The following is a 24,581-nucleotide window of genomic DNA, read 5'->3' as shown; positions in this document are numbered from 1 at the left end:
AGCTTGCGCCAACTCCGCCCACCCCTACTTTAAATACCCCTGCACCCCATAATCATAACCCACCCTTACTCTATAAAATACCCCAACACCCTTAAACACTAACCCATCTTAACCCTTTAAATATACCCTGTACCCCAAAACCCAAACCTATCCCTAAACCCTAAAAATACCCCTGTACCCCAAAACCCAAACCTAGCCCTAAGCCCTATAAATACCCCTGTACCTCAAAACCCAAAATTACCCCTGAACCCTAAAAATACCCCTGTACCCCAAAACCCAAACCTACCCCATAACCCTAAAATACCCCTGTACCCCAAAACCCAAACCTAGCCCATAACCCTTAAAATAACCCTGTTCCCCAAACCCCAAACCTACCCCTGAACCCTAAAAATACCCCTGTACCCCAAAGCCCAAACCTAGCCCAGAACCCTAAAATACCCCTGTATCCCAAAACCCAAACCTAGCCCTGAACCCTAAAAATACCCCTGTACCCCAAAACCCAAACCTAGCCCTGAACCCTTAAAATACCTCTGTACCCCATAACCCAAAACTATATCTGAACCCTTAAAATACCCAAACACCCCAAAACATGTACCTCAGTACCCCAAAACATATACCCCTATACCGATACTTGCCTTATCCAAACATTTAAAAAAAAAAACATGCTTTTACCATTCATGCATTTACAACGAATTTCGTTGTAAATGTATGCGTGGTAAAAGCATATAAAATGTAATGCCATGCGTTATAATGGCATTGCGGAGTCATGGTACTTTCGTAATGAAAGTATGCGGAGTGATGGTATGCGGAAAGAAAGTTGCGGAATAATAGGTGTTTACCCTCCCCCGTAAGTACATTGGTGGCACGGCGGCCCACATCTCCAGCAACATACTCATATTTTTTCACCACCGATTGGAAAAATGCACAGGTCTCTCTCATTGATGGCCAGCACCGACATACACTTTTAGACACACCACCCAACACAAGTTCTAGAATTGCGAACTTTAGAAATGGGGAGCTACGTTCGAATCTCGGCATCAGCTCAACATCCTGTGATTCCAGGCAAATCGCTTTGTCTCCCCGTGCCTACCACAAATGAATGTGTTCTTCTGTAATGTAAATTGTGGTCATGCCATGTTGTCGAGTTCGCGCTTCATAATATTGCAAGGAAAATAAAGTAGGGAAACTCGAGTTCACACACTACTGAACGCGCACTCTTAAGTGCATCAGCAGTGCACTGTGAATCGGAGCGTTTCACAGGCCTGTCACAGATAAGAAATGCTATCAAACCGAAATCCTACGAAACAATATACTACTGGCCGGCAGCAATTCATACCCGGACAACGTCCGGGTATGAATTGCTGCTAGTATATATATATATATATATATATATTTCCTTCACAAGGCAAACGATGCTCAGGTTTGCAGCAATGAAAAGCACACACGGAGTTCGTTATAAAGCTAAAGATGCTTTATTCGGTGCATAAGTCCTCTCCCCCGTAACCCCTTCGACAGACGCGTTTCGCCTCGCGGCTTTTAAAAAAAAAAAAAAAAAAAAAATAAATATATATATATATATATATATATATATATTTTTTTATATGTATATATATATATATATATATATATATATATATATATATATATATATATATATATATTCCACACACTCCTGGTCACGTTTCCTTTTGTGAAAAACCAGAGTCGGAGCCCAAATGTGTCACAATGCTGTCAGTTTATTTAGCAAAGCAAACCCAACGCGTTTCGAGATCCACCGATCTCTTGCTCACGGGTGGGGCTATGCAGGTACTGACAGTCATTTAAAGGAACATAGTGTTTACAAATTGTGCACGTGTGTATAAACATAAAGAAAATACCATTATAAGCTAAGTCTGTCCATTGTAAACATTGTTTCATGTAAACAATTGTAACAATTCCAAATGTGATTGGGAATTAATAAGAAGCCACATTATCTGACTTGATGCTCAAAATTATACAAACAATCTTGTATTTAATACACAGACGAAATATTTGTACTGTCTGTTTAACATGCGTCCTTACGCCAACCATGTTATGCAATACTGTGGTAAATTCACACAATTCCCAGAATCATTGTTCATGTATTATATTGCACCAGTGGGCAAAGGTCCATCAAATTGATCAGAATTGACTTCCAATAATGCCCATGTGGGCGGTGGTATCTCCCATATCCTGTAGTGGAAAAAAGAAAACAAGACTGTAGCTATACTTTTGGATATTTACATTTTTTGATCAGTGCAAAACATCTGTTTTGTTAAAACCTATTAAAATTTGAACTTCAGATACCAAAAAAGCAGCAGCATATTCTACATCGCAGGAAAACCATACTTTATGTTTGGAGGTGAATGGCTAACTCTTCACCCAAATTGTGTCCTGTGGGCTGCAAGGTATTGTACATTATAATGTACATTGATTCGAGTTTCCGTAACTCTAGCCACCTGTTACCTCCCCTCTCATTAAGCTCAACGCTGTCCAAAACACAAAATTTCATCAGGTTAGGATTTTTGTTATGTACCAGCGCAAAATGCCTCGCTACAGGATATTGCTGATTCTCGTTTCTTATTGCTCTCTGGTGCTCCAAAATTCTTAATTTTGCTTGTTTTGTTGTACAGCCTATATAAAATTTCTTACAAGGACACTCAAGAGCGTAAACCACATACTGCGTTGTACAACTGAGATGCTTAGTAATTTTGTGAGCACCTCTGTCTTTAGACAGTTCAATTGATTTCCGAGTACAACTATATTTACAGGCTTTACATCTGAAACATGGAAAAAAACCTTGAATTGAATTGGCCTTTCCACTCTCTTTTATCAGTGTACTGCTCAAAGTGTCCTTAAGAGAGTTCGCTTTCCTGTAAGTCAGTGAGGGAATTTCATGGATTGCCTCTTTGACATCATTGTCCAATTTCAGTGTCTCCCAATATTTAGTTAGGCATTTACGCAGTTTCCATGATTGGCTGTTATAGGTAGTAATAAAACGTACCTTATCATCTTCCTTACGTTCCTTGGGGATTAATAGATCTTCCCTGTCCATCGCATTGACCTTTGTTAGTGCCTGCTGTGTTATTTTTTCACTGTACCCCCTCTCAGTGAATCGCTGCATCATAAGTTTGCTTTCTTCAAGAAAACCCTCTGCAGAGCTGCAATTTCTCTTGGCCCTTATTAGTTCACCCAAGGGAATACTGCGTATCAGGCTTTGGGGATGACTGCTCCCTGCATGTAGCAGGCTATTTCCAGCCATCAATTTACGAAACAAGGTACTTGTTAGATTACCACCCTTGACTGCAAGTTTGATGTCCAAGAATTCCAATTGATCTTTACTGATTACACTCGTGAATTTTAGATTAAGAGAGTTGTCATTCAAAATAGCTTCAAATTCTTGTATTTGGTCAAAGGTACTATCCCAAACACAGAAAATGTCGTCTATGTACCTTTTCCAGAGGATGACGTGGGCACTATAGTGGGCGATCTTCTTCACTACTAGTTCCTCCCACCAGCCTAGATATAAACAGGCCAGGCTGGGGGAAAAACAAGTGCCCATTGCCACCCCCCGGATTTGTTTAAACATGACTTTGTTGAAAATGAAATAGTTGTTATTCATACACTCCCAAATCATGTCAAGTAACATGTGGGTGTGTGATAGAAGGGAGACCGATCTGTTTTTGAGATATAATTTACATGCTTCTACCCCTAGCTCCTGTGGGATGCTGGTATACAAACTGGCCACATCAAAACTAACCAGCCAATATTGAGGACTCCACACCACATCCTTGATGATACCTAGAAAATCAGATGAGTCCCTAACATATGAGGGTAAATTACTCACATAAGGCTGCAAAAAATGGTCCACATATCTGCTAGTTTTCTCATACAGACTGCCCACCGATGACACAATGGGTCTGCCGGGGGGGGGCCTGTAAACTTTTGTGCAACTTTGGGAGGAAATATAGCGCCGGTATCTTAGGATATTTTACCTGGAGGTAGTTAAACTCATCCTCCTCAAGTATACCTCTGGCTTTCCAGTCACACAATTTGTCAGCATAAATACATTTTGATGCATTATAGTCCTCTCTGGTTGCTTCCATATAACTCTGTGTATCAGATAACTGCATCAAACCTTCTTTCAGGTACATGTCAATGGGCCATACCACCACATTCCCACCCTTGTCACTATTCCTGATCACCACATCCACCCAACCTTCCATTTCCTTAAGAGCAAGAAACTGTTTTTTGTTAAGATTCCAGTTAGTTTTAGGCTTCATTCTGTCCAAACGTCTCATTTCTTGTATCATTCCACGTTCAAAGCTATCAATATAGCTGTTCGTGATTTGGGGAACAAACACTGATTTTGGTTTGAAACCACTGCCACTAGTCATATGAATTGTATCCTCAGTGTCAACCAAGTTAAGTACAGCATTGTCAATTACATCATCGCAGCCCGCCAATAATTGTACAGATTGCAGCAGTTCTGCGTCATTTACACTTAAAGTACTTGGTTTCTCTGTCATTGAATCTTTTCTGAGTCGCGGTTTGTTGGCACCTGTTGCTATTGTGGAATAGAGAAGGAGTACTGGACTGCGAGCACGTTGGAACTGCTCTTCCTGCTGTTTTAATACTTTACTTCTCGCGGAACCCGCTCCGCGGGTCCCGCATCGTCTGTTGTCACCTTGGACTGCGCTGTCTGAAGTGCGCTGTGCTACGAAGCTAAAGCGTCTTTTGAACTTTACCAATTGAACTCCTGGGGCGGTGGTGAGTGCAGGGCTGCGAGCGAGGGCAGGGGCAGGACTACTAGTCCCAGGAGCGCCTGACCCTCGGCATTTCCATCAGCTGACCCGCTCTCCCTGCCGGCTCCTCCCCCGCCTCAGCGCAGTTATATTCCAGCGTGTCAGTTTCCCTGATTGGATTGCTCACCTGTTGCTATTGTGGAATAGAGAAGGAGTACTGGACTGCGAGCACGTTGGAACTGCTCTTCCTGCTGTTTTAATACTTTACTTCTCGCGGAACCCGCTCCCAGGGTCCCGCATCGTCTGTTGTCACCTTGGACTGCACTGTCTGAAGTGCGCTGTGCTACGAAGCTAAAGCATCTTTTGAACTTTACCAATTGAACTCCTGGGGCGGTGGTGAGTGCAGGGCTGCGAGCGAGGGCAGGGGCAGGACTACTAGTCCCAGGAGCGCCTGACCCTCGGCATTTCCATCAGCTGACCCGCTCTCCCTGCCGGCTCCTCCCCCGCCTCAGCGCAGTTATAAATCTCCTATTTGGTACCGCATCGCGGGAGCGCGCGGGAGCGCGCCGGGAGAAGCCCGGGACAAGGGCGGGACCGTCTGAGGCCGTCAGAGGCTGAAGTAGGCTGGGCTGGGCCCTCTCCCTTTGATCCTTGGTATCATTTTGTTTGACATTCATTTACAGGCTTGTTGTATACTTTAGAGAGTTTAATCAATTTTATTTTATAAAATCTTTTCTCATGACGGCAAAAAAACTCCGTTCTGGTCGTGTTCTAGTAGGGAAATCCGGGTCCAAAACGAAATCTAACCCTTTACGCAACAAAATTACGTCCTCTATGCAACTTAAAGGCCAGTGTCAACTTTTCAATTTATGGGATAAAGGGAAAGACAAGTCGTTTGAGTCACAGCCCCCAAGCGAGGTACCAGATTATAATGCTCCGGAGTCTGTTAATATGGTTATTAACGTTTCCTCTACCCTGAGTTTGGTTCCTAGTCAATCCCTATTAATACCCCCTAGCCCCGTAAGAACAAGGGGTTTGCCCTTGACTTCAAACGACTTGCAACTGAGTCCGAATGCTACTTCAGAGTCTTCGGGTAATAAGGCTTTGATACCCGATAGTACTGTTCTTCCTCAAGCGTCCCCTATGGAAATTCCCAAAGTTACAGTTAACACTAGTCCTTTGTTAGTTTTGCCAGTTAATCCGCCCATCCTACAAAGGGATTTTACATTACCTGACATCGATTTAACAGCTCATAAGGATCGGATGACAGCTTTACTGGGGAAATCTAGGGGTATCCCAAATTCTAATGAAGTTATATCCATTTCAAGTGCGGGTCCATTAAGTAGTACCCCCTCTAATAAATTAGATTTTTCCCTTGCTCAATTAAACTTTACCTCTTGCTCTGGCCCTATTTTGAACAACTTAGCTGAGGGGTCTCCAAGTAATGATGGGAAGTTAATTTCTAATTCATTATTTTCTTTGGAAACAATTTTATCTTCGATTCTGAGCCTACTTGAAAAATTTGTGGGAGGTTCTGAGTGCATTTTTGACACGGTAACTCAAATTTTACAAGTTCTTTTGCAAAATAAGAATGGAGCAGTGTCTGATTGCCCGCCAACGTCTGCTACCTTGTTGGAGATCCCCAAAAAAAGTTCTCCAAGTGCTCTAATAGCACGGGATTCAGCTCAAACTCCTCACCCCATGGATAGTCTAAAAACAATGAATCCAGCCACACTTCCAGTTGAGCTTAAAATGTCCAAAGCGGTTTCTTCTGGTGTGAATTGTGTAGCTTCCATTAGTGATAAGATAGAGGAAGTTTCTATGTCCCCAGTCATCCATAAGATTGAAACACCCTCTCTTTTCCCTATATTTTCCTTACAGTCAAAAAATGAGGAGATCTGTATAGTAAATACTGGAATAGCTGACAATTTGATTCCTCCAAAACAAAAAAAGAACAGAATAAAGAAGAGAAAACCTATCCGAAGATTCTCTAAAAAAAGACAGAGAAAACTTCTATTTGATAAAAGTTTGGAACCAATTCTGGAAGATCCCCCTCAGGGTGAGCAGTCTTCTGCCTCTCAGGAAGATATGATTGCTTCCCCTAAAGTGGAACTTATGTGTACAGGACCAGGTCCCACAATTTCCACTAATCCCTTCCTCTTCAAGGTTACTTCCCCGTCCATTAATCCTCTTTTTTCCCATCTCAATCCTTTAGCAAGGTCTCTCCAAGATGTACCTAAGGTCTCCTCTCCTTCTGTTAATCCTTCCCTTTGCCCTCTTAATCCTTTAGCGAGGCCTTTCCAAGAGGCACCCTCAACTGGAACCATTCCTCCTAAAGAAAAAATAAACGTAGATACTCTGTTTCTTGATTTTTTTCCCCTATTTGAAACTGATTTGATCCTAAATAGATCTGCCTTACTTATTTGTTTCAAAGAGATTGATAGTTTAAAATTAGTTCAAACATCTGATTTGGATGTAGTATTTCTTCTTAACTCTTTGATAGGGAGATCTACAAGGGTGAAATTTCAATCTAAAATAGTATCAAATCTTATTCTACAGTGGGCAGAGGAATTACAAATCAGAGGAATAGATGTTGTGCCATTTTTTGGGGAAAAACGAAATCAATGTACTGTTCCCAATCTGTTATCTCCCTCCAATATGGGTTTGTTGTCAGCGGATTGGTCTAGTTCTAGATCGGAGGATTTAAAAATATGTGTGTCTAGGAATGAAAGGCGAGTGTCATATAAAAATCCTCCTCTTAAACAAACTGTGAAAGATGATCAGTCTAAGTGGAGTTGGTTACCTGGAGTTTTAGCAAGTACATCTGCTTCCTGCCCCAAACCGCATTCAAATTTTTAACGAAGAGTTGAAGCTCATATCGTGGAATACAGCAGGCTTTAAAGATCATAAGGAGAAATTAGGCTTTTTGTATTCCCATAAGGCAGATATAATCTGCTTACAAGAAACATGGGTGGAAGGTAGATTAGCTCTAGAAAAAGATTATTTTGTGTTGGAAAATGGTGCAATCCCTTCTAGAAGAGGCCATGCAAAGGGAGGAATAGCATGTTTGTTAACAAATAGAATAAAATGGAATTATTCACATTATCTCGATCCAGGGAAATTGTTCCAGGCAATAACCCTAAAAGATGTATTTAAGGACTCCCCTAATACATCGTTGGTAGTGATAAACATCTATATTCCCCCAAATTGTTGCTATAATGATGGTCTAAAAACACTGTTCTCCTTTTTAACTAAAATTATGGATGCTTCTCCGCCTCCTCATGTTTTAATGTTTGGTGATTTGAATTGTAATATATCCAATTGTGGGCTGGATTTATTCAGAAACAATCTCAGGGAGGAGTCTTTGAAGATACCACCGGCCCAGTTTCCTGTTAAAGTTAAAACTAACAAAAGAGGTAAACTTGTCCTAGAAGGTCTACATAAAGTTGACTGTTTAATAGTAAATGGGAGGCTTTCTTCTGACACCCCGGCTGCCTTCACGCATAAATCAAATAAGGGAAAATCTATTATTGATTATGTTATGGCAGATTATGCCTTATTTTCCCAGTTGAAAAATATGAAAGTCATAGAGTCTAATCTTAGTGACCATAATGCGTTGATGCTTTTAGTCTCTATCAGTCTTCCGAAAGTAGATTCGTGGAGTATGGATACGGATCTGGTGAATTTTGACTCCAATTCAGGGAAATGTTTCTGGAATTTTCGCACCTTTGAAATTTTGGTGTCTCTTTTGAATCAAACGGTCAAGAGTTTATCTCTTTGGGAAGGGAGAGAGCTGGTGGGATTTGCTAATTTTTTAGAATCGGTAATTTCCATAGCGGAAAAGAATCCCTATGTGAAAAAATCTTTTGCAGTCCCTCATCCTTTACGGGCTATAAACATAGAAATAAATAAAGTAATAAGGGGGCAATATTTATCATTTTCCCAAGAAGCCAAGCATAGGTTATCAATTTTAAAAAGAAGAAGAGTTAGGCTTAAGGCCCGTTTAAAGCGCAACAAGGAAGATTCTCTTTGGATACAACTGAGGGAAGCTTCCTATAACGGCCAAGCCAAGACGTTCTGGTCTTTAATTGGCAAGGGCTGTGGGACTAGAGCCAGTGCTACCCCTATTGCCATTGAGGAACAGATTTGGGTCCAATATATTGAGAATTTGTATAGTAATAATAATCCACAATTACCCATGGTGGAATCTAACCATGTTTCCCGTAGATTCGATTGTCCATCGGTAAAGGATATTGAATTTGCTATTATGAATATGCGTTCCTCTGGTGCGATGGGTCCAGATAAAGTCCCCATCTCTGTATTAAAACACCAGAGTGAACTTTGGAGCAAAATTCTCTTTCCTGTATTTAAATTTTGCTTTTCGAGTGGAACAGTCCCCCCTTCCTGGAAAGGAAGTATCATTGTTCCTTTATATAAAAAAGGGGCAAGAGATCTTCCTCAAAATTATCGTCAAATCGCTTTGCTTGACGCCATTGGTAAGGTTTTCGCAAAATGTATTCTTATTTTAATGAATCAATGGGTAACTGAGTTTAAAATCCTGCCTATTGAACAAACAGGTTTTAGACAAAATCACGGAACTCTAGATAACTTGACTGCACTCCAAGTTATCATGGAAAAATATGTGAAAGTCCGTGGTGGGCAGGTATACGGCGCCTTTATTGACTTCTCCACCGCTTTCGATAAAGTGGATAGAATATTGCTTTGGAGAAAGTTATTTGATTTAGGTATGCCCCCTTTTCTTATTAAATTAATTAGCGCACTTTACTCAGATACCTGGTGCAGAGTTCTACTGGGAGGTGAACGTGGTTTATCCAAAATAATTTTTGCCTCTAATGGGTTAAAGCAAGGTTGCCTTCTGGCTCCTTTGCTGTTTTCCCTTTATACAGTTGATTTACCTGTGGCCCTCTCAGCATGCGCTGGTATTGCCCCGTCTTTGGGTGGAGTTCCGATTGCATGCCTTATGTATGCAGATGATATCTTGATTTTGGATCTTACCCCGAAGGGCTTGAATAATCGTTTGAAAGCGCTGTCTGAATACGCCGAAAACCATTACCTATTGATAAATACGGAAAAAAGCAAAGTGATGTGTTTCTCCGGTAAGAAGAAACCCAAATTTCTTAACTTTCCTTGGGTTGTGGGGGATCAAAAATTGGAAATTGTGAAATCCTATACCTTTCTGGGTAAAATTGTCACAAATACTCTAAGTGACAAAGCACATATGGATAATAACTCCCGGAAGGCTATTTCACAGGGAAAGAGTTTAGTATCCCTATATAAAGCCACAGGTAGAAGGCATTTCTCAATTCTTCTAGATGTTTTTAGAGCAAAAGTTCCTGCCTCCCTGTTATACGGTATGGAGTTAATAGATCTAAGAAAATTTAGTTTTTTAAACACCGCAGAAGGGAAAATTCTGCGTAGTTTATTATCTGTTAGCACAGCAAATTCTACTGTTTCCCTGAGACAGGAATTGGGTTTACGCAGTAGCTGGGTCCAAGGTTTGGCCAGTGTTATACGATGGGTAGTAGGTATAGCAAAAAGTGAGTCTAACACCTTAAGAGATCTTATAAAAAATGAATTGCTGGGAACCTTTAATGACTATTCCTTACTTGTAAAAAACTTCAGATTCGCTGTGGTACAATTGAAATTGGATGAAGAGACTTTATTTTCTTTATCCTCTTATCAATTAAAAACCATCCTGAAATCTACCACATGGGAACTGGGGTTTTGTCAGGACAGAGATTCCCGGCTGCTAAAAAAAGGTGGTACTCCTGTTATTGAGTCCTGTATTTTGCGGAAAGCACAACCTTATATGCACTGGAACATCTCTCATGGCGTTCGTCGCTTAGTGTACTTAATAAGACAAAATCTGCTTCCGTTGAAAGATCTTAGTGCCAGATGGTATGGACATTCAGCACTTTGTGATCTTTGTCAGATGTATGACCAGGACTTAAATCATGTTATTTTTGTTTGTCCTGCCCTGATGCCTTTCAGGCGTAGATGGTTACGACCAATTTGCCATCAACTTAACATTCTTTCAGCTTCATCATTTCAGGCGGCCTTGATTAACCCACCTAATGAAATGTTTTGTTTTAAACTGTACGTTTTTTTAAAATGTTTTTTGGACCTGTATTAAGATGTTTATATTGTTTTTTTTTTTGTTTGCAGTGTTGATATGATATTTTATGTGCCTCTTGCTTGGTATGTATATTTTGGTTTTTATGTGGACCTCATAATGAGTTCCTTTATCATAATAAAATAAAACTTGAAAACTTGTTGGCAAACCACTTTCGCAGTTTAAGTTTCCGTGTGAAACAAAAAAGATCAATGCGAGCACTAGTGAAATTGAAGGTGGAAGTTGGACAGAATGAAAGCCCCCTGGAAAGTACTTCAATTTGTACAGGTGTGAAAGTGCGGTTAGAAAGATTTACCACTGTCATGGAGCTTATATTTTCGCCGCCTTGCCTCTGGTTACCACTCCTGTAGTACTTGGCGCCGCTTCGGATGACCTGTTGCCTCTTCCGCGCCCTCCTCTGCCGCCTCTTCCACGCCCTTTTGTTGGAGTGCCTGTCTGGCGTTCATTGGTCATCAGGGCTACTTCCTTTAAAATAAGTTCTTTTACTGGAATTTGCTCAACTGGTTCAGAAACATCACTTTCAATTGAACCAGTGTCTTCTTCCAAATTTACATTATCACTTGGTATAGTTGTTCCAGGATTTGGCACCATTGCCTTATTTCCGGGTCTAGCATGTCTTTTGGTAGTAGATTTTTTAGCGGCATCCCTGATTACCTCATACCGCTTAGCAAATGTCAGGATTTGGCCCTTGCTATAATCTACCTCGTCACGGTAAAATTTGCGTTGTTTCTTTTCCTTGATTTCATCCTCAATTTTATCAAGGCGTTTATGCATTTTCTCCATTTCAGCGGAAAATTCATTATCAGTATACTTCGCTTTTAGTTTCTCAATTATTGCTTCATTTTCTGTGTTAATTTTGGCACACTCCTTCTCAGCCTTCTTTACGAGCATTTTCAACATATTAATCGAGCAAATATGGTTATTTTCCATCCAGTCATTAATTAACTCTGGGTCTGGATCTTGAAATGTGGGTATAATGAAGATCCGCAGGCCACGCGGTATTCTGTTGCACTCTAGGTATTTTGTTAAGGCAGCCGCCTCCCACCAGCGCGACTGCTCGCGTTTTAAATTCTTCCAAAGTGCATCCCAAAGCATTTTTGCTTCATTCACATGCTTACCGGGTGGTTGTATTGTTTCCCCTTGACCGGTTTCCTTTGATGTGAACAGTTTGGCTGCTGCTTCCGCCCTTCTACTATTCCTTGAATCTGCCATTTCGTTTGACACAACAAACCAGCCGGTATGTTGTTGTTGCACCGTGTCTCTCCGTATAGCGCTGACTACTGGCTGTCACTGTTACCCAATCCAGGGCGAGAGATCGTTTTTCAAATTGTGCCTTCACTCCGACCAAATAACACTGTCGGATATCCGTTTAAGCTTTCGTAAATTCAAAGCTCACGTCTGTTTTCCAATGCGATTCCTCAGTTCAGTGCAGTCATAAATCAGGCGGGCAAAAGCAATTACTTCAAATTGCACACACAGGTTTAGCGTGCTTAAGCCTCTTTTGACGGCGGGCTCACGACGGGGTACGCCAGCCCCTAATATTCCACACACTCCTGGTCACGTTTCCTTTTGTGAAAAACCAGAGTCGGAGCCCAAATGTGTCACGATGCTGTCAGTTTATTTAGCAAAGCAAACCCAACGCGTTTCGAGATCCACCGATCTCTTGCTCACGGGTGGGGCTATGCAGGTACTGACAGTCATTTAAAGGAACATAGTGTTTACAAATTGTGCACGTGTGTATAAACATAAAGAAAATACCATTATAAGCTAAGTCTGTCCATTGTAAACATTGTTTCATGTAAACAATTGTAACAATTCCAAATGTGATTGGGAATTAATAAGAAGCCACATTATCTGACTTGATGCTCAAAATTATACAAACAATCTTGTATTTAATACACAGACGAAATATTTGTACTGTCTGTTTAACATGCGCCCTTACGCCAACCATGTTATGCAATACTGTGTTAAATTCACACAATTCCCAGAATCATTGTTCATGTATTATATATATATATATATATATATATATATATATATATATATATATATATATATATATTCGTCTGTGCATTAAATACAAGATTGTTTGTATAATTTTGAGCATCAAGTCAGATAATGTGGCTTCTTATTAATTCCCAATCACATTTGGAATTGTTACAATTGTTTACATGAAACAATGTTTACAATGGACAGACTTAGCTTATAATGGTATTTTCTTTATGTTTATACACACGTGCACAATTTGTAAACACTATCAGCCTGATTCATGTACGGGCCGTTTTGCGTGTCCCTAATAGCGATTAATAGCGACTCGCTATAGAGGAAACGCAAAACGGCATTCATGTACTTTTCGGGGAAAAAATAGCGACTCGCACGAGGGCGCTAAAGCCGTTAGCGACCTACAAAAAACGCAGAAAAATCGCTATTCCCGGCTACCTGCGATCGGGATTGCGACTCGCAATCCCGATCGCACGGGATAGCGACTCGCAATCCCGTGCGATCGGGAATGCGAGTCGCATTCTCGCGCGATCGGGAAAACGGGAAGACGCATTCCGAGCACCGTGATGACATCACAACCAGGAAGCAGCCAGTTCCCACCCCCAAACACCACAGTGACGCTATCCTTCGAGTGTGCACGTCGGAAAGCAGACGCCAAACCACCGTTAGCGACTCCAGAAACGCCAGAAATAGCGACCGCCATGTCTGAGGAACCTGTCCCTGGCCCCAGCAACAGCGCCGGACGAAAGCGTAAGCTAAAGTTCTCCGAGCAGGAGCTCGAGAACCTGATTGAAGGGGTGGTGGCCAACCATGACAGGCTGTTTGGCCCCAACTCCAGGAAGGTCCCAGAGCAGGACAAGCGGAGGATCTGGCTGGGGATAGCCTCGAGCGTAAACTCGGTGGGCGTGGCGGACAGGTCGTTGGAGGAGCTGAAGAAGCGCTGGTACGACCTCCGAGGTCGTGCCAAGGAGAGGGTGGCGGAGCGCCTTGGTGAGGCATCGGGCACTGGAGGTGGCGGACCGACTGTCCCACCCAACACACCCCTGGAGGACCAGGTTGAGAACACCTTGGAGAGGGAGGCGTGTGTTGGCGTGACCCCTCTGGACTCCTCCCGCCCCACCCAAGACACCCAAGGTAAGTGGCATGCGACTGCGACCCTTTCCCCTATGACCGTCCCTGACCAAATAGGCTCACTCATTGGCCCTTAGTCATGCCTATGTTGTGCATCAGGAAATGCCCTGAAGCATTGTGGGAGATGTAGTATGTCCACAATGTAGTAGTACCACAATGCGGCCAGAAAGGTTCCAAAGTACGCAAATCCACAGCCATCCAGGGAATGACACCCAGCATGCATGTAACATCTGCACGTCTGACAGTCACATGCAACTAATGAGTATCCACTTACCCTCACAGGTGGCGATGATAGCAGTGACAGCGAGAGGCTGCAGATTGATGAGGAGGCCCAGGAGGAGGAATCACTACCCAAAACCCAGGCACCAGCCCCTGCCGCTGCACCAACACCAGCAGCCAGGCCCCCCACCGTACCTGCTCCTGCATCTGCCGCTGCACCAACACCAGCAGCCAGGCCCACCACCGTACCTGCTCCTGCATCTGCCGCTGCACCAAGACCAGCAGCCAGGCCCCCCACCGTACCTGCTCCTGCATCTGCCGCTGCACCAACACCAGCAGCCAGGCCCCCCACCGTACGTGCTCCTACATCTGCCGGCCCACCGGCTGCCAAGGCCAGGCCCCCCACCGTACGTGCTCCTACATCTGCCGGCCAACCGGCTGCCAGAGCCAGGCACCCCACCAATGTGCCTCCAGTTCCTGCCGCACCAGCAACACCAGCTGCTACACCACCTGCAGCTCGTGCAACCAGATCTGGGCCTGCCACAGCCGCAACACAGCGGCCGAACAGCAGGAGGGGCAATGGGCATCTCCATGCCTGCATGAGCGTCGAGCGGCGCATGCTCCGAATCCACCAGCGCCAGTCGCAGCAGCAAGGAGCCATCCAGCTCCAGCTGCATAAAATTGGCCGCAATGTGGCAGGAGTTGGAGAGCGGATGGACCGCATGACGGTGGCCATGGACCGCATGACGGCGGCCATGGAGGAGAACACTGCTGCGCTCTTCAAGCACCGCAGTGTTGCAAGCAGGCGCCACCACCAGCTGATGAGCCGGCTGTCGGCCTATAGTAGGTCAAATTATGTGGCAGCAAATGCCACCACCCAGCTGTCGCGGCGCTCTCTCACCCAGCAGCACCAACTGGTCCAGTGCTGCGAGGACATAACCAGGGTGCTGGAGCACCTGACCACCGCCGTGACGGCACTTCATACACCTGTGCTACCGGCCATTGTAGGGGGAGACGATGCCAGTGAGGGTGCCTCCAGCGTGAGCAGCCACTCTGCCACGCAGGTCCCGCCACCTAGGCGCAGCACCAGGGCTACGCCTGGTACAGGTGCCCAGGATGAGGATGAGCCTCAACGGTGCCTGGGCATTACGCGCCGGAGGCGCCTTTGACACTGTGTGAGGGACACTGGCGCAGGCTGACGCTAAGCCTGCCATGAACCTTCACATGCAGTATGCAGGAATACTGTAATTTGTAAATAGTTGAAACCATAACCTTTTTCTTGTGAATGAAACAAATACATTTATTTTGCTGCACACATTAGCCTTGTGTAATCATTACATTTTGCATGCAATTGTGATATGTGGGGTGGGGGAAGGGGGTGGGCTAGAAATTGTTCGCTGTGATGTGGTTGCGACGTCTGTGGCCTTCAGCTGGGTTCTCCCCGCGTGCATGGTGCGCATGTGCTGGTGGCCGGTCGTCCCCCTCAGATTCACTGCCTGAGATGTCAACAGGTATCCGGCGCTTGGTTGCAATGTTATGAAGCATTGCACAGACAGCCACAATGCGGCAGCACGCTGCAGGACTGTAATACATGGCCCCACCTGTCTTGTGCAGTATACGGAACCTGCTCTTGAGCAGGCCAAATGTCCTTTCTATACAGTTCCTTGTCCGGATGTGCGCAACATTGTAGCGCCGTAGCTGAGGTGTGGCAGGGTTGAGGTAAGGGGTCAGGAGGTATTCCCGTAGGGCGTAGCCACTGTCACCTGAATGAGAGGAGCAGATGTTGATTGCCTGTGCAGCGCAGTTACTTCATAGCAATGTGACATTGTCGACAAAGTGTACTTACCAAGTAGGTGTCCTTCCCCAAACTCTCCCCTGATCAGTCGTGTGTGGAGTCCGCTGTGCCTGAAGATAAAGGAGTCATGGGTACTCCCTGGGTACTGGGCCACAATGTCAGTGATGATGGTCTTGACATTGCAGACCATCTGTATGTTGAGGGAGTGGTAGGACTTCCTGTTGCGGTACATATACTCCGTGGCAGCTGGTGGGCAGATGGCGACGTGGGTACAGTCTATGCAGCCGAGGACATGGGGAAAATGGGCGACATTATAAAATTGTAGTTTTGTCAGGTCCAATTCCTGTTGGCTCGTGGGAAATGTGATGTGCCGGTGGAGCTGGCTGAGCATGGCGTCAACAAAAGTGTGGAGGCAGCGTGACATGGTGGGCTGGGATATCCCCCCAGCAGCGGCTACTATGCCCTGGAAACTGCCGGAGGCCAGGAGGTGCAGGCTGCACAATACCTGCACATGTGTAGGCACCGAATTGTTTCGCCTTGTTGGGTGCTGCATGATGGGCTCGAGTTCTTGTATCAGCCAGGTGATCATTTCCCCATTGAGCCTGTATTTAGCATAGATCTGTTCTCTGGTTTGGCCCAGCAAGGTGACCCGCTGCCGGTAAATCCTTTCCTGCCTCATGCGTCTCCTCCGTGCTGCTCGCTGTAGCCTTCGCCGCCTCACCACCATGTACATCCCAGGCATTGTGGAACGCCTAATGCTGCTGCTGAATGTCCTTATGTGTGATTGGTCAGGCCTGGACCTGTTGGTGATTGGCCAACAGTTTTTCAAATTTTACTTAATCATGGCTTTTATGGTTACCACCTGCTTTGAGTTGTCCTTAAATTGCGCCGCGCAAACGTGCGAATTAGCGCTTTTTCGCTATTGTATTTTTTTCATGAATGCCGATTGAGACAATATTGCGTTTCGCTATTCATTTCGCAGATTCCGTGGTTGGACGCTATTTCCGTATCGCTAATGCTCGAGTACCCGGAGTCTGCGACTATTATAGCGTAATCGCTATTTAAATCGCTATTCTGTGTTTGCGAATTCGCTATTTCGTACTTGAACGCCGATTCCGTGTTTTGCACCCGCAATTGCATTTTCGCAGCCATTGCGGCCGCTATTTTGCTTCATGAATCAGGCTGTATGTTCCTTTAAATGACTGTCAGTACCTGCATAGCCCCACCCGTGAGCAAGAGATCGGTGGATCTCGAAACGCGTTGGGTTTGCTTTGCTAAATAAACTGACAGCATCGTGACACATTTGGGTTCCGACTCTGGTTTTTCACAAAAGGAAACGTGACCAGGAGTGTGTGGAATATTAGGGGCTGGCGTACCCCGTCGTGAGCCCGCCGTCAAAAGAGACTTAAGCACACTAAACCTGTGTGTGCATATATATATATATATATATATATATATATATATATATATATATATATATATATATATATATATATATATTACCTACTGGCGATAGCCAGTAGGTATATATAGTTAGGATTTTTTCTCAATGGGATTTCTGAAAATTCTATGTCTAATAACTTTGGCGTTTGTGGACGGAATTGGCTGAAATTTTCAGGAAAATGGCACATTTCGTTTCTGAGCAGCCCCTGAAAATTTGGGGGGGGGGGTTCGTCAAGCGGGGGCCGAGAAAAAAGGGGGGTCCCAAAATGTGTTTTTAACATTGAGTTTTCCATAGGGCGGTTGGACTCACTTTTAGCTCGAACGGCTGAATGGATTTCCACAAAACTTGGCAAAATTGTAGGGACTGGTAGCTCGATGTGCCTTTGCTATGTCTCAAGATATATGCTCCAGTGGTTTTTACGAAAATTAACTTTGAAAAATGTATATTGGGCTACATTGGGCTATATATATGTTGGAGCCCAAATGTAGCCCAATGTAGCCCAATGTAGCCCAATGTAGCCCAAAGATGGCCACCAGAGACAAAAGAGCCCAAATGTAGCCCAAATATCAGCCAGATGTAGCCCAACTGTAGCCCAGTGACAGAATGTCCCAGAGTGTTCTAAAGAACAAGTAGAGCGCGAACAGTCTTATTTATGACAAACGTATGGCACACCTGAAGTCATCTTGATTGGAATAAAGTGTTAACACTTAAAACATTTAATTTGCAAAGGAACAAAATGAGGGGTTTCATTTTGCCATAGAAATGTTATATATATATATATATATATATATATATATATATATTACCTACTGGCGGTCGCCAGTAGGTATATATAGTTAGGATTTTTTCTCTATGGGATTTTTGAAAATTCTATGTCTAATAACTTTGGCGTTTGTGGACGGAATTGGCTGACATTTTCAGGAAAATGGCACATTTTGTTTCTGAGCAGCCCCTGAAAATTTTGGGGGGGTTCGTCAAGGGGGGGCCGAGAAAAAAGGGGGGTCCCAAAACGCGTTTTTCCCATGTTAATTTCCATAGGGCGGTTGGCCTCACTTTTAGCCCGAACGGCTGAATGGATTTGCACGAAACTTGGCAAAATTGTAGGGACTGGTAGCCCGATGTGCCTTTTGTAGGTCTCAATATATGTGCTCCAGTGGATTTTGAGAAATTAACGTTTAAAAAAAGATATATATCTGTAACAGCGGACTGGGCAGCGTCCCAGGACGCGTACTTTTCGCGCAACGGAGCTTTGTGAAGCGAAGCTGATTGGTTCTCCGGCGTCTGTCAACATTCCAAACAGTCCGTAGCGGCCGCCATCTTGTCTCTCGGTAGGATCGAGAGACAAGAGGAGGCCAAAGCGAAGGGGCAAATGACCATAAGGGGGCATAGTACATTGTCGCTCACCCCCTAGGTTTGATGTGGAGGTTTTAAAAGGGCTCCGCGGGGCAAAAAAAAATAAAAATAATAATAATCGAACAGCTGAATGGATTTGCACGAAACTTGGCAAAATTGTAGGGACTGGTAGCCCGATGTGCCTTTGCTAGATCTCAATATATGTGCTCCAGTGGATTTTGAGAAATTAACGTTCAAAAAAAGATATATATCTGTAACAGCGCACCGCTTCGCGTACTTTTCGCGTTACGGAGCTTTGCGAAGCGAAGCTGATTGGCTCTCCGGTGTCTGTAAACATTCCAAACAGTCCGTAGCGGCCGCCATCTTGTCTCTCGGTAGGATCGAACAGCTGAATGGATTTGCACGAAACTTGGCAAAATTGTAGGGACTGGTAGCCCGATGTGCCTTTGCTAGGTCTCAATATATGTGCTTCAGTGCATTTTGAGAAATTAACGTTCAGAAACAAGATATATATCTGTAACAGCGCTCCGCTTCGCGGAGATAAAACTATATGTGTATTACCTAGCTGTTGCTAACACCAGTTAGCGACGGCTAGTAGAAGATAGCGACCATCTTGGGCCCCACTTTGCATGTGAGTGATATTTATCACTAATGACATGCAAAGTGGGCATGCCAAGATGTTAGCGACTGGAAACAGTCGCTAACATCGCTATCTCCTATTATCAACTTTTGGAAATATTCGAGATAAGCGCGAATATCTCCAAAAGCTACCACCTGCCCTGAGCAGTTCTTAGCCATGTTATCCAATGGGAGGTGGATAACATGGCTAAGAGCATTAGCTCGGTAATGCATGAATATCGCTGAGTTTTCAGCGATATTAATGCATTGCGGTCATTTTTTATCGTATTTCCGATAAACCTTGATAATAGCAAGGTTTATCTGCGATAATTTCTGACGGTAAAAAAATCGTTGCTAAGCATCGTTAGGGATAAATATCGCTTAACTTTGGTAATATGCCCCAACGTCTGTTAACGTTCGATTCGAAGGAAAGCAGGAAGTGTTGAAAAACATTGTCTGCGCCATCTTGTCTTTTTTCAAATGCCACACTTTTGTCGTGCACGGCAGCCATTTTAGATGCCTTGACCAGACCCACTCTGTGCACGCTGTCGATCCTTAGCATGGCTCCCCACCCTCGCAAGCATCTCCCCCAGGCAGTGGTCACCCCCGCTCTCTGTCTTATGCATGGGTAATAAACCTCCCCCCATCTGCGCTGCTCTTCCCTGAGAATCACACCCTGTGCCCGCCCGACACCTCCCTTTCGCCCTATTCACTACCGCACCCTCTGACACTCCTTTTCCTCTGTGTCCGATTGTCCAGGCTGGTCCTAGGGTATCAGCTAGCCCTGCAGATGTAGTTTATGGCCACAGCTGTAAAGAATCACCCCTCTTCAAAGGAGTTATAGTAGATCAAGGCCCACACTCGATGAGATCCGTCACAGCAGAAGCGTTGCTATTATCTGAAAACCATCCTGTATTGTGATTGGGGAGGGGACCGAGCCTGAAGCGGAAGATTCCAGGGATGACTCTTTGTACATCAAAGTTTTTACAATTATGTGTCACATTAAAAATATATAGCACTCCGACAAAGTAGTAAGATTATAAAACTTTAATAATTTATAAATATATACAAGAAAACAAAAATAGTAATAACATATAAACATTTTTAGGGAAAAACAACGAAGTAGCGGTCGGCTGTGCGAATAGTCCCAACGCAGCACAACGTCCAGATTTCCGGCGTGGGGCGTCGCGGGGGGTGGGTCATCAGTAGCAAACTGTTGTGCGAATAGTTCCAAGGCAGCAGAACGCGCTGAAATCTAGATGACACGAAAGTGATGTCTAGTAAGTTGCCACCCAGCAAATAACGGCATGGGGCGTCGCGGGGGGTGGGTCATCAGTAGCAAACTGGTGCGCGAATAGTTCCAAGGCAGCAGAACGATGGCACCAAGGTGATGTCCAGTAAGTTGCCGCACTGGTTTTGGTATCCTACAATGCTGCTCCGAATAACGGCGTGGGGCGCCCCGGGGGAGGCGGCGTGAACGGGCCTCTCCAGGTGGAGTGTCATCTGTTGTAGTGGGGCGCCCCTTTACCGTTTCAGTTGCCATTCCGTCCGTTTTTGGTCCACTGTGTCAAAAGCCGCAATTCAGCTGAGTTGCGCCCACTCTTGCGGTGCAGCGATAGGCGGCTGTCACAGGACTCTCAAAATGGCGGCAGGCTGTTTCGTTTTTGGGCTTGGTCCACTGAAATGGCCCTGGGACACCTTGGAAATCGGACGCTTGTCTGCTAGGTCTTGGACCCCATTCTCGAAAGCGTCCCCTCCACCTTGAGAATTCATCAAAAGTTTTGGGGGCTCCGACTCCTGCAGGCTTCTGGTGGGGAGCGGCTGCCATGATTGCTCGCGGAATGACCACGACTGAGCTACGAGATGGTGGTGCTCTCATGCTGACGCCAGCTTCAGTCTGAAACATCCAGAAACAAGGTGGGGCTTTCATCGTTTGGGAAAAAAAAAAAGTTTTCATCCAATGAAAAGTGTTGTTTTTAGGTCACATGATCAAGCCTTCCATCATTAGGAAACCAAAAGTAAAATGAACCAATGAAAAGTTTTATAAACAAGTCACATGACCTGTTATGCGGCATAGGGTGTAAAATGCGGAGAAAATACGTTGGCACGTGAGGCGGCATCAGTAGCGGACCGATGTGCGAATAGGCCGAAGGCAACACAACGCGCCAAGATCCGGATGGCACCGAGGTGGTGTCCAGCAAGTTGCAGCACTGGTGTGGCCATCCTACAATGCTGAAAGTCGGCGTGGGGCGCCCCGTTGGCCTGTGAGTTTGCGTCAGTAGCGGACCGATGTGCGAATAGGCCGAAGGCAGCACAACGCGCCAAGATCCGGATGGCACCGAGGTGGTGTCTAGTAAGTTGCCGCACTGGTGTGGCCATCCAACAATGCTGAAAGTCGGCGTGGGGCGCCCCGTTGGCCTGTGAGTTTGCGTCAGTAGCGGACCGATGTGCGAATAGGCCGAAGGCAGCACAACGCGCCAAGATCCGGATGGCACCGAGGTGGTGTCTAGTAAGTTGCCGCACTGGTGTGGCCATCCTACGATGCTGAAAGTCGGCGTGGGGCGCCCCGTTGGACTGTGAGATGGCGTCAGTAGCGGACCGATGTGTGAATGGGGCCGAAGGCAGCGCAACAATATTTTCGGAATAGAAGACACCACTAGGCGCTGAGATGCCAAGATCCGGATGGCACCGAGGTGGTGTGTAGCAAGTTGCCGCACTGGTGTGGCCATCCTACAATGCTGAAAGTCGGCGTGGGGCGCCCCGTTGGCCTGTGAGTTTGCGTCAGTAGCGGACCGATGTGCGAATAGGCCGAAGGCAGCACAACGCGCCAAGATCCGGATGGCACCGAGGTGGTGTCTAGTAAGTTGTCGCACTTCTGTGGCCATCCTACAATGTTGAAAGTCGGCGTGGGGCGCCCCGTTGGCCTGTGAGATGGCGTCAGTAGCGGACCGATGTGCGAATGGGGCCAAAGGCAGCGCAACAATATTTTCTGATTTGAAGACACCACAAGGCGCTGAGATGCCAAGATCCGGATGGCACCGAGGTGGTGTCTAGCAAGTTGTGGCACTGGTGTGGCCATCGTACAATGGTAAAAGTCGGCGTGGGGCGCCCTGTTGTCCTGTGAGATGGTGTCAGTAGCGGACTGATGTGTGAATGGGGCCAAAGGCAGCGCAACAATATTTTCTACAATATTTTCGGAGTAGAAGACACCACAAGGCGCTGAGATGCCAAGATCCGGATGGCACCGAGGTGATGTCTAAGTTGCGGACCGATGTGCGAATGGGGCCAAAGGCAGCTCAACAATATTTTCTGAAGAGAATACACCACAAGGCGCTGAGATGCCAAGATCCGGATGGCACCGAGGTGATGTCTAAGTTGCGGACCGATGTGCGAATGGGGCCAAAGGTAGCGTAACAAGATTTTCTGTATGGAAGATACCACTAGGCGTTGAGATGCCAAGATTCGGATGGCACCGAGGTGATGTCTAGCAAGTTGTGCCACTGGTGTGGCCATCGTACAATGGTAAAAGTCGGCGTGGGGCGCCCTATTGGCCTGTGAGATGGTGTCAGTAGCGGACTGATGTGCGAATGGGGCCAAAGGCAGCGCAACAATATTTTCTGACTGACACCACAAGGCGCTGAGATGCCAAGATCCGGATGGCACCGAGGTGATGTCTAAGTTGCGGACTGATGTGCGAATGGGGCCAAAGGCAGCGTAACAATATTTTCTGTATGGAAGATACCACTAGGCGTTGAGATGCCAAGATTCGGATGGCACCGAGGTGATGTCTAGCAAGTTGGTGTGGTCATCCTACAATGCTGAAACTCGGCGTGGGTCACCCCATTAGCCTGTGAGATGGCGTCAGTAGCGGACCGATGTGCGAATAGGCCGAAGGCAGCACAACGCGCCAAGATCCGGATGTCACCGTGGTGGTTTCATAGTTGAGAGGCACTTCATCTGCAGTGGGGCGCCGAGATCCGGATGGCACCGAGGTGATGTCTAGCAAGTTGCTGTACTGGTGTGGTCATCCTACAATGCTGAAATGTAGTGGGGCGCCCATTTACCGTTTCAGTTGCCATTCAGCTGAGTTTCGGCTGCTCTTGATGCTACAGCGACAGGCGGCTGCAAGAGGACTCTCAAAATGGCGGCCTGTTCTTTGGATTTGGGCCTGGTCCACTAAAATGGCCCTGGGACACCTTAGAACTCGGACGCTCGATTTTTTTTTCCTTTCCTGTACATGCAAAAAAAGGTAAATGCCCGGTACGTTACACGCTTCATCTGCCACGATGAACTCTCCAGAGGAACCGAAAAAAAATATAGTTGTGGAAACTATACCATGCATCGTCATATGGAGAGGTGGCACCAATTAATTATAGTGCTGCATAAAAGAGAGATTTGGAGGAGAACCCCTGACCTGCTAGTACATTCATCAAAGAAGTGGCACTGAGAGCTTCAGAGGCAAGGGAAACGGTCCCAAATATTTAGAAGAACTTTGGAAAGATTAAAATGACATGTTTAGATTGTGGTAAATTAATTTCATGTGGACAGATGAGTGTTACTCTAATAAATACAGCATATGAACATCATCATAGTCGATGGTTGGTAGAGACATTTTGACTATATCCTGGACCTGCCCGTCCTCGCCCAAAATGGCGCCGGAATAAATGGGACTCGTAACTCCTTGTTGTGTACTGGTTGCAGAACCTTGAAATCACGAGATACGTATGCAGTTTTGAAGCACATGGCGGGCGGGGACGAGAATTGATTGAATATTTCGACATCCCTATTGATATTAAGTTCTGATGTGTTATTGATTACTGTACTGTTGAAAATTCGAATTAACGTCACCCATGGTACTTGCCCGCAAATGTATATCTAGATAATTTTATTGTAACTGGCCCTGTCGTATTTTAATTATAAAATGTACGTCCACCGATTCCGTAACTGTTAGACACCTTAGTTCTTGCAACCTAATGGCCCGCCCGTTACGTTCCTCTACAGTGTAAATGTCTATTCATCATATACGATTACAGTTTGCTCCGTGGCAGGCCCACGTGGTTATAGGCTCGTATTTGTATAATGAAATTTTCACAATAAAGGTTT

General features: G+C 45.3%; 2 long non-coding RNA genes across 3 annotated transcripts in view; one reads left to right on the top strand and one right to left on the bottom strand.

The window, feature by feature from the left end:
- The window catches only part of LOC144784384 (uncharacterized), a 623,310-nt gene that overhangs the window by 242,115 nt on the left and 356,614 nt on the right, over positions 1-24,581 (top strand). The gene's annotated exons all lie outside the window — the stretch shown is intronic.
- The window catches only part of LOC144784519 (uncharacterized), a 182,797-nt gene continuing 159,932 nt past the window's right edge, over positions 1,717-24,581 (bottom strand). Inside the window, exon 4 of the long non-coding RNA XR_013601671.1 lies at positions 1,717-2,211. This is a non-coding gene — a long non-coding RNA (uncharacterized LOC144784519). The remainder of the gene's footprint in view (positions 2,212-24,581) is intronic.

Source organism: Lissotriton helveticus, chromosome 1_1 (assembly GCF_964261635.1).
Source record: "Lissotriton helveticus chromosome 1_1, aLisHel1.1, whole genome shotgun sequence".
In the NCBI taxonomy this organism is placed as follows: domain Eukaryota; kingdom Metazoa; phylum Chordata; class Amphibia; order Caudata; family Salamandridae; genus Lissotriton; species Lissotriton helveticus.
The sequence above is the reverse complement of the archived record's forward strand: the minus strand, read 5'-3'. Positions and strand labels throughout refer to the sequence as shown.